The following is a 6,614-nucleotide window of genomic DNA, read 5'->3' on the forward strand; positions in this document are numbered from 1 at the left end:
TTGGAGGGGGTAAAAGCGGAGGACAACTAGGTGTTGCTGCGGTTTCAAAGCCGGCTTCCTCATAATCTCCAGGTACGCCTTGAGTTCATTGTGTACCAGCCTAGGACGTGTCCCCCGGGCACTAAACGAAATGCCCAGGTACCACCACTCTGTCTCACTTGCAGCCGCAGGGATGGCCTCATTATTCACGTAGAACTTCAGAGTTGGGTCAATCTTCACCAGATTCTCATTTACTGCTGGGATCATCGCCAATGATAAGCACTTCGAAGGGTTTAGTGCCAACCCTCGCTTTCTATGAAAAACTTGAAGACTGAGTAACTTGTCCTGCAGTCCCGCCGGTGTCGATGCAAATATGATACGGTCGTCTGCAAACATCATGCTCGACACATTCAAATCTTCCGAGTCGGTTGCATACACAAAAGCAATCTATTCCTTGCAGTGCTCTGCCATGAACTCGTCAACCACCAGGTTGAAGAGTATGGGCGACATAGGGTCATCCTGCCTCACTCGCCTAAAAAGCCGGACCAACAAGGATTTGTCCTGAAAACTGAGGACAGTCTTTGTGAAATCATGGAATTGGCGGGCATATTCGACAAACTCCTCTGCAATTTCCTTCCTTTGCAGAGCCACTACTAAGGTATCAAGTGTAACGCTGTCAAATGCCTTCGCTATGTCCACGGTGGCCATAAGCAACGCCTTTCTTTTCCTCCTTGCTCCGTGTAGAACCGTGCCGAGCAGGTGAACATTCTCACCACAGCCATCGACCGGAATGAATGCACGATGGCGACAGTCCAGAAGGGCCATCACTTGTAGACAGTTTGCCAAAATCTTATGGAAGAGGCGAAGGAGAAGCGGGGCCACGGTAATGGGACGAAATTGAGAAAAGGAGGTTGCCCCGTCGACTTTAGATATGAAGACGGTCCTGACGGAGCATAAAGAAACCGGCAGATGCTTCTGAACGAGAAGAATATTCAGCAGTAACTGTAGGATAACAACAGGCACACATTTCAATTCCTTAGCCGTGAAGCCATCCGGGCTAGGAGAAAAGTTGGCTGCTGGAAATGCATATTTAATGTCCTGGGCTGTAATCGGCCTCCTGGGATTCGAATCTATCCCCGTGTATTTCAGTGTTCGAACGAAGGAGCCGAGGCTCATCACAACGGTTTTCCGTTACCCCTTTGCACTCGTACAAGAAAGATTGAGGATCATCGATCTGACAGGATATTTGGCCATCAAGTACCTGCCTGGGGGCTCTAGCTTGGTCCCTCTTGAACATATGTTGCAGCTGTGCATACTCCTGTTTCCGCCTTTTCCTATTGCGGAAACAAACAACTGCAGAGGAAGTGTGTTTGGGGAGCTCCCTTTATCTCTAAAAAAGTTCTGCCTGATGTAATTGTTCAGGTCCATCCTGATATTCCTCCCATCAAGCAGTTGTTTCCCGATCTCCCAAAGCCTTGGGGCTGAGAAGCTGCGAGCACATGCCGTGCCAACAAGTGTACTGATCTCCTCTAAACACGCACGACGTGAGTCCACATGTTCCTCAACATCGTCTCCGCCTTGAAGTGGGGTATGTGTGTGTGTAGTTTAGGACGTCGGAACTGCTGAAGCGCTAAGAAGTTCGCGAACCAAATTTCTGTACCCAGTGTCACGCCTGTGAGATTTTATAGAGTCAAAGGTCCTTGTGGTAAAGTGAAAGTGTAGCTTTTGACTCAGGTTCTTAACTTGAGCTATAGTGAGCTCTGCTTCTTTCTTTGCCAAGAGGGGGGACTCCTCCTTAGACCACCTCGGCTTGATATGAGCAATGACAATGTCTGCGTTGTAGGCATCAATGGGCATGTCGTTGATGTTCGCTCAAACCAGCGAGTGAAGAGAAGGCCCTGCCGCAGTGATCATATGTGAGGTGTTGTGGAACAACATTCTCCTCAGAGGAATCGGACAATAACTCCATCAACTGACGTGGCAGGGGTCTGTTCAGACGCGTAGTAGTAGAAGTGCGGTTGTCAGGTGAAGACAAAGCGGCATCACATCCACAAGCTGCACCAACGGACTGAAAAACCACCAGAGGAGAGGAAGAAGAACCGCTCACATGTGAGGACGTGAAAACATGACCAGGAACAAGACAAGTTGGACCAGGATGCGCGTCCCCCACCTCCGAAATAGGCGACAACAAACCACGAACAGACACAGCAGGAGAAACAACTGAAGAATCACCTATAAAATCATCCCCACGAACCATTGAACCACCACAATGGGACCCAACATATGGAGAAACTGAAACGGAAAAACCACAAACCATCGAACCAACGCAATGAAACCGAACAGCCGGAGAGACCGGAGAGAAAGCCTGACCACGAAGACCTGAGGTCAACACCCGTTGCCTCTCAAGCAACTGCGGGACCAACCTTCTCCGCACCGCAGGCCAAAGGAACCATGCTCCGATCTGCCACTGCATCAGGAATATTAGAGGTGCCCTCCAGAGCAGCAACATGCACAGTATCCAATGACCTGTTCGGAGACAGCCCACGACGGTCTAACACGCTCCCCCTCACCAACCCAACCATAGCATTTGGGGCACCCTCCGGAGGGTCAGCTAGCGGTTTAACCGACGTGAGTGTCAACAAACCTATGGTCTCAGAACAGTCACCCTGAGGCGTCTGGGAGACCGCGGGAGTTGACACTCCCCTTCGGGATCTCAGGGCAAACCGTGAGGAACCCGTTCGAGAGGCGGGCACCTGGGTAAATTCGGTGGCCCCCGCCTCCTGCCAGATAGGTACAGAGTGAGTTGCCTTCCGATCCATTCCAACACCTCTGCTTACTAGAATCGATTCCTGCGTGCCAGAAGCATTGTCACCACCGCTTAGCATCGTTCGCGGTTCATCCACTTTGGTACTAATTGACTTGTGAAGAGATCCAGCATCGCCGGTCAAAGCTTTGGCATCTTGTCGTAAATCTTCAGGAGTGTTGTCGGCGCTCTCCACATGAACACCCAATCCCCTTTTAGAGGTAAGACTTCTACCACAAATTAAACACGTTTCTCCTGGGGGGTCAGCATTGCTCCCTCCATCACCAGGGGGGCCAGGACCACCACCAACACAGGCTTGAGCATTCCCGCTTAAGACGGGCATCTTCTCGTGCACGTTTTTCTTATTTTCTGTTTTTGTTTTCGTGCCAAGCCAATTTAGTAATATAGGAGAGGCCTATATTACTAAATAGGCCTTTTGCCTCCGCCGTAAGATCCTGCGCTCTGGCATGAGGACTTCTCACCCAGGAACTCTTCATTCCCTTTAGCCGTGAGATCAAAGCTCTCTACATTGTCGTGGGGCACCATGAGGAGGCGGGAATGGCAACAAGGTCGGTGGCATGACCTCAAGGGAGCTGGAAAAACCAACTCTCGACCCACGAAAATGGGGAACGCTTAACGATCTTGCGTGTCATCCTTGCGCAGGGGCCATGCTAATCTTCTCTCTATCGATCCAATTTTAATGTATGTACTTTGGAAATACATATACTACAAAAGTGCAAAAGAAAGTCTTTTATCCAAGTGAGCGCATCAAGAGGAATGTTTTGCTGTATTGGTAAATTATGTAGTGAGCAACCCTATCAAGAGCTTTAGAAAAATATGGGAAAAATGCATCAATCTGAGAGCTCATGTCAAGTAACAAATGTATTCAGACAAAAAGGCCAGCAAGTGCAATGTCACATGATAAAACTTATGAAAGCTGCTCTGATAATTGAAAATTATGTTACGATCTTCCAGCTAGAGGCCTTGCCTTGCAACAAGAAAGCTGCTACCCATCACAGACTAAACTTCGTAATTATTATACAAGGTGGCATTAATGGGTCTGATCTTACTAGTTGAAAAGTAGCCTAAACCTGCTCTCTCAAAATCGAAGGTATAGTTGCTGACCTTTTATACAAACTCTGCCACTCATCCCATTGAAGGAATGTAAAAAAATGAACGAAAATTTGGATGCCCTAATGGGTACTGTTTCGGCTTTTTGTGCTCCAGCTGACTAACTTGGTATGCTGTCAAACAGAGTAACAAGATTAGCGTCGTTACAATACTCTTGCTGGGTTTCCAGCACTATGGCTGGACGTAGCCAGTGTCAAATTTAACACAGAAATTACAACTGCGTGTCTCAAAGGTCACTTTTCAAAGGCTATGTTTTGATTGTACGATGTGGAAAGCAGATTCCAAACTGTATAACGACAATTAACTCAACATCATCTACATTGTACAGGTTTGTTTCACACTCAGTAATGTGGAACAACATTAACAATGAGTATGAAATCTTGACTGTAGTACTGTAGCCTCATGCAACGAAGATATGGGTGTGTTTATGAGCTGCTTGATCACCTGTCACTGTTCCATGCCTGTTGGACTGAGAACGCTGAACCATCTATAATTGGCAGTGGGGGATGCAGCAAAAATGATGGCATTTGGATATTTTGCTGGTGATGCGTTGACACAAATTTCTGCGACATCGGCATACCATGATGCTTGTGGCATAAAGAGTGGCACTGTCATGAGAGGCGACAACTGACCCAAGAACAATAGAAGCAGCACCTCGAAGAAAATGAATAGTGAGTGTGACATTGTAATGGCTGTGTTATGGCCTCATGAAATAATGTGACATGCTTCCCCAACACGATGTCAAACCTTTTTCATCAGTGACGTGAATGCACACCTGCACACTACCGGCTGTCGGATGTGGATATAAGGTACATGCGATTCACTGCCTATTTTAACTCAGAAATAGCAAAAATCCACTTTGGAAATCTCTGAGTAAGCATTAAGAAGGCAGTACAACAGACCATCTGTTAGCAATAGCAGCAGCTTCACAACGAGGGAAAAATTTCAATGAAAAAATACAGTAAATATTATAGTTGTGGCTGTATTTGAACATTGGAATTCGAGGTGGTGTACATAGCCACACTAGCGGTTGTGAATGCTCCAGAATAAAACTAATAAGGCTTTGTATAAGAGCAATGTGGAGTGTTTGCAATGTTGGCTAGCCTCGTTTTAAACTATGTAATAATCAATAAATGTGTATTAGATATGACTCAACAAGCTACATTGAAGCGCTGTTCTACCTGGCCGAAATTACGATATGCACATCATCGCACGGTGGCATGTACCTGATTTTCATAAACGTGAAGTCTGTGCTCTTAAATGAACAGATGTGAGTGCAGGCATAATATTGCACCATCAGCTATCCTTAGGCATCAGTGTGATCGTCATGCCTGGTAAGCCCTTGATATGCTGAGAGCTACTAAGGTTACACGAATATATCTATCAACTTAGTAACGATTGACTGTAGGAGTAAAATAAAATGCAGCCAAGGCAGCTTGTGATTGACTATTTCACATGAAATCGATCTCCACAAATCCTGGGATTCACTGTATTGTATTTGGATTTAGTTCATGAGAATGTATAAGAACCACGCTTTTGAAAGTTATTTTTGTGCCTTCTGCTGCATTGCAAACAATAATTATATCCCAGGTATAAGACCAGCAGAACTTGAATAAAAACAATATGTTTAGAATAAGTGTGTTAAATCAAATATATGCAACAATTATGAAAGTAAGCATAATGGGCTTCAAAATATCTCGACACTAATCAACCTGAGCCAATTACTTGCCCTGTAATATTTGAGTTCTCTCCGAAAAGAATAAGAGCTTTTCAATTTAGTATGCAAAAGTTGGCACTATTGCAACCCATCATGTAAACCATTTTACATTTAGAAGCTAGTGATGACCAAAGCACATAGACTTGAGTGTGTGCAAAAAAGGCAGCCCTTTTGTGAATGTAAAAGCTTCTGCTGAAATGAATTGTGACATTTGTTCCAACTGAAAAAAAAGAATTAATTCTATTTTATTCATATCAGGGTATCAACTTAGTTTCCAAGGGAAAAATTGAATCGATTCTATTCTACTAATTGCAATAAGTATCATGCTCTGTGAGTAAAGAACAACTCCTCCCTTCTCTACCTCAAGCAAGTGGGAGAGGTCCCTCAGGAGCTCACTTCTCGCCGACCATCAATGGGCCGTCCAGCAGGCCCACGAAGCGGCCGCCAGGTACTACCTGTCGGTCCCTACGTGGGAGACGCCCGCTACGCGCTAAGCGCGTCCTGCAGGACTGAAATAAAGTTTTTTTATTTCATTCCATTCCAATAAGTATTTACTTTGTCCCTTTTAAGGTGGAAGTGACATTAAAGATAATAAGAAGCTCTCACCCTGCTAACTTCAAACAGAACTGAAAAAAAGAACACAGCTTCCTAATGAAGCTTCACCGTAAAAGAATCAACTACTTTCATGATAAGTGCTGCACTATAGTTTAAATGTTTTTTCACTTTTCCAATCTTCAAGAAGCAGTTTTTAACTGCAGATAACAGCAGCCATATAATCTACAGAGGCTTTGCGAGTAGCTAGCAGTGCGAGTAGCTAGCAGTGTCTTCGTATTCCTTTTATTTTCATTTGTGCATCTAAACTTTGCTGCAACTACTTGACAAGCATTGTCACTTCAAGACAGCTATATTGGTTCATGATTAAACATATTCTATTTTTTTTCTTATTTCAATTGATCCTTTTTCGAATTGTGTTGTTCCTGCCAC

General features: G+C 45.0%; 1 non-coding gene across 1 annotated transcript; it reads right to left on the reverse strand.

Moving 5' to 3' along the window:
* Nucleotides 1–3,400: 3,400 nt before the first annotated feature.
* On the reverse strand, nucleotides 3,401–3,503 carry LOC119180489 (U6 spliceosomal RNA). The gene has a single exon (XR_012885185.1). It is a non-coding gene; the product is annotated as a U6 spliceosomal RNA (small nuclear RNA).
* Between the last annotated feature and the right edge of the window lie 3,111 nt (nucleotides 3,504–6,614).

The sequence above is a fragment of the Rhipicephalus microplus genome, chromosome 7, assembly GCF_043290135.1.
Source record: "Rhipicephalus microplus isolate Deutch F79 chromosome 7, USDA_Rmic, whole genome shotgun sequence".
In the NCBI taxonomy this organism is placed as follows: Eukaryota; Metazoa; Arthropoda; class Arachnida; order Ixodida; family Ixodidae; genus Rhipicephalus; species Rhipicephalus microplus.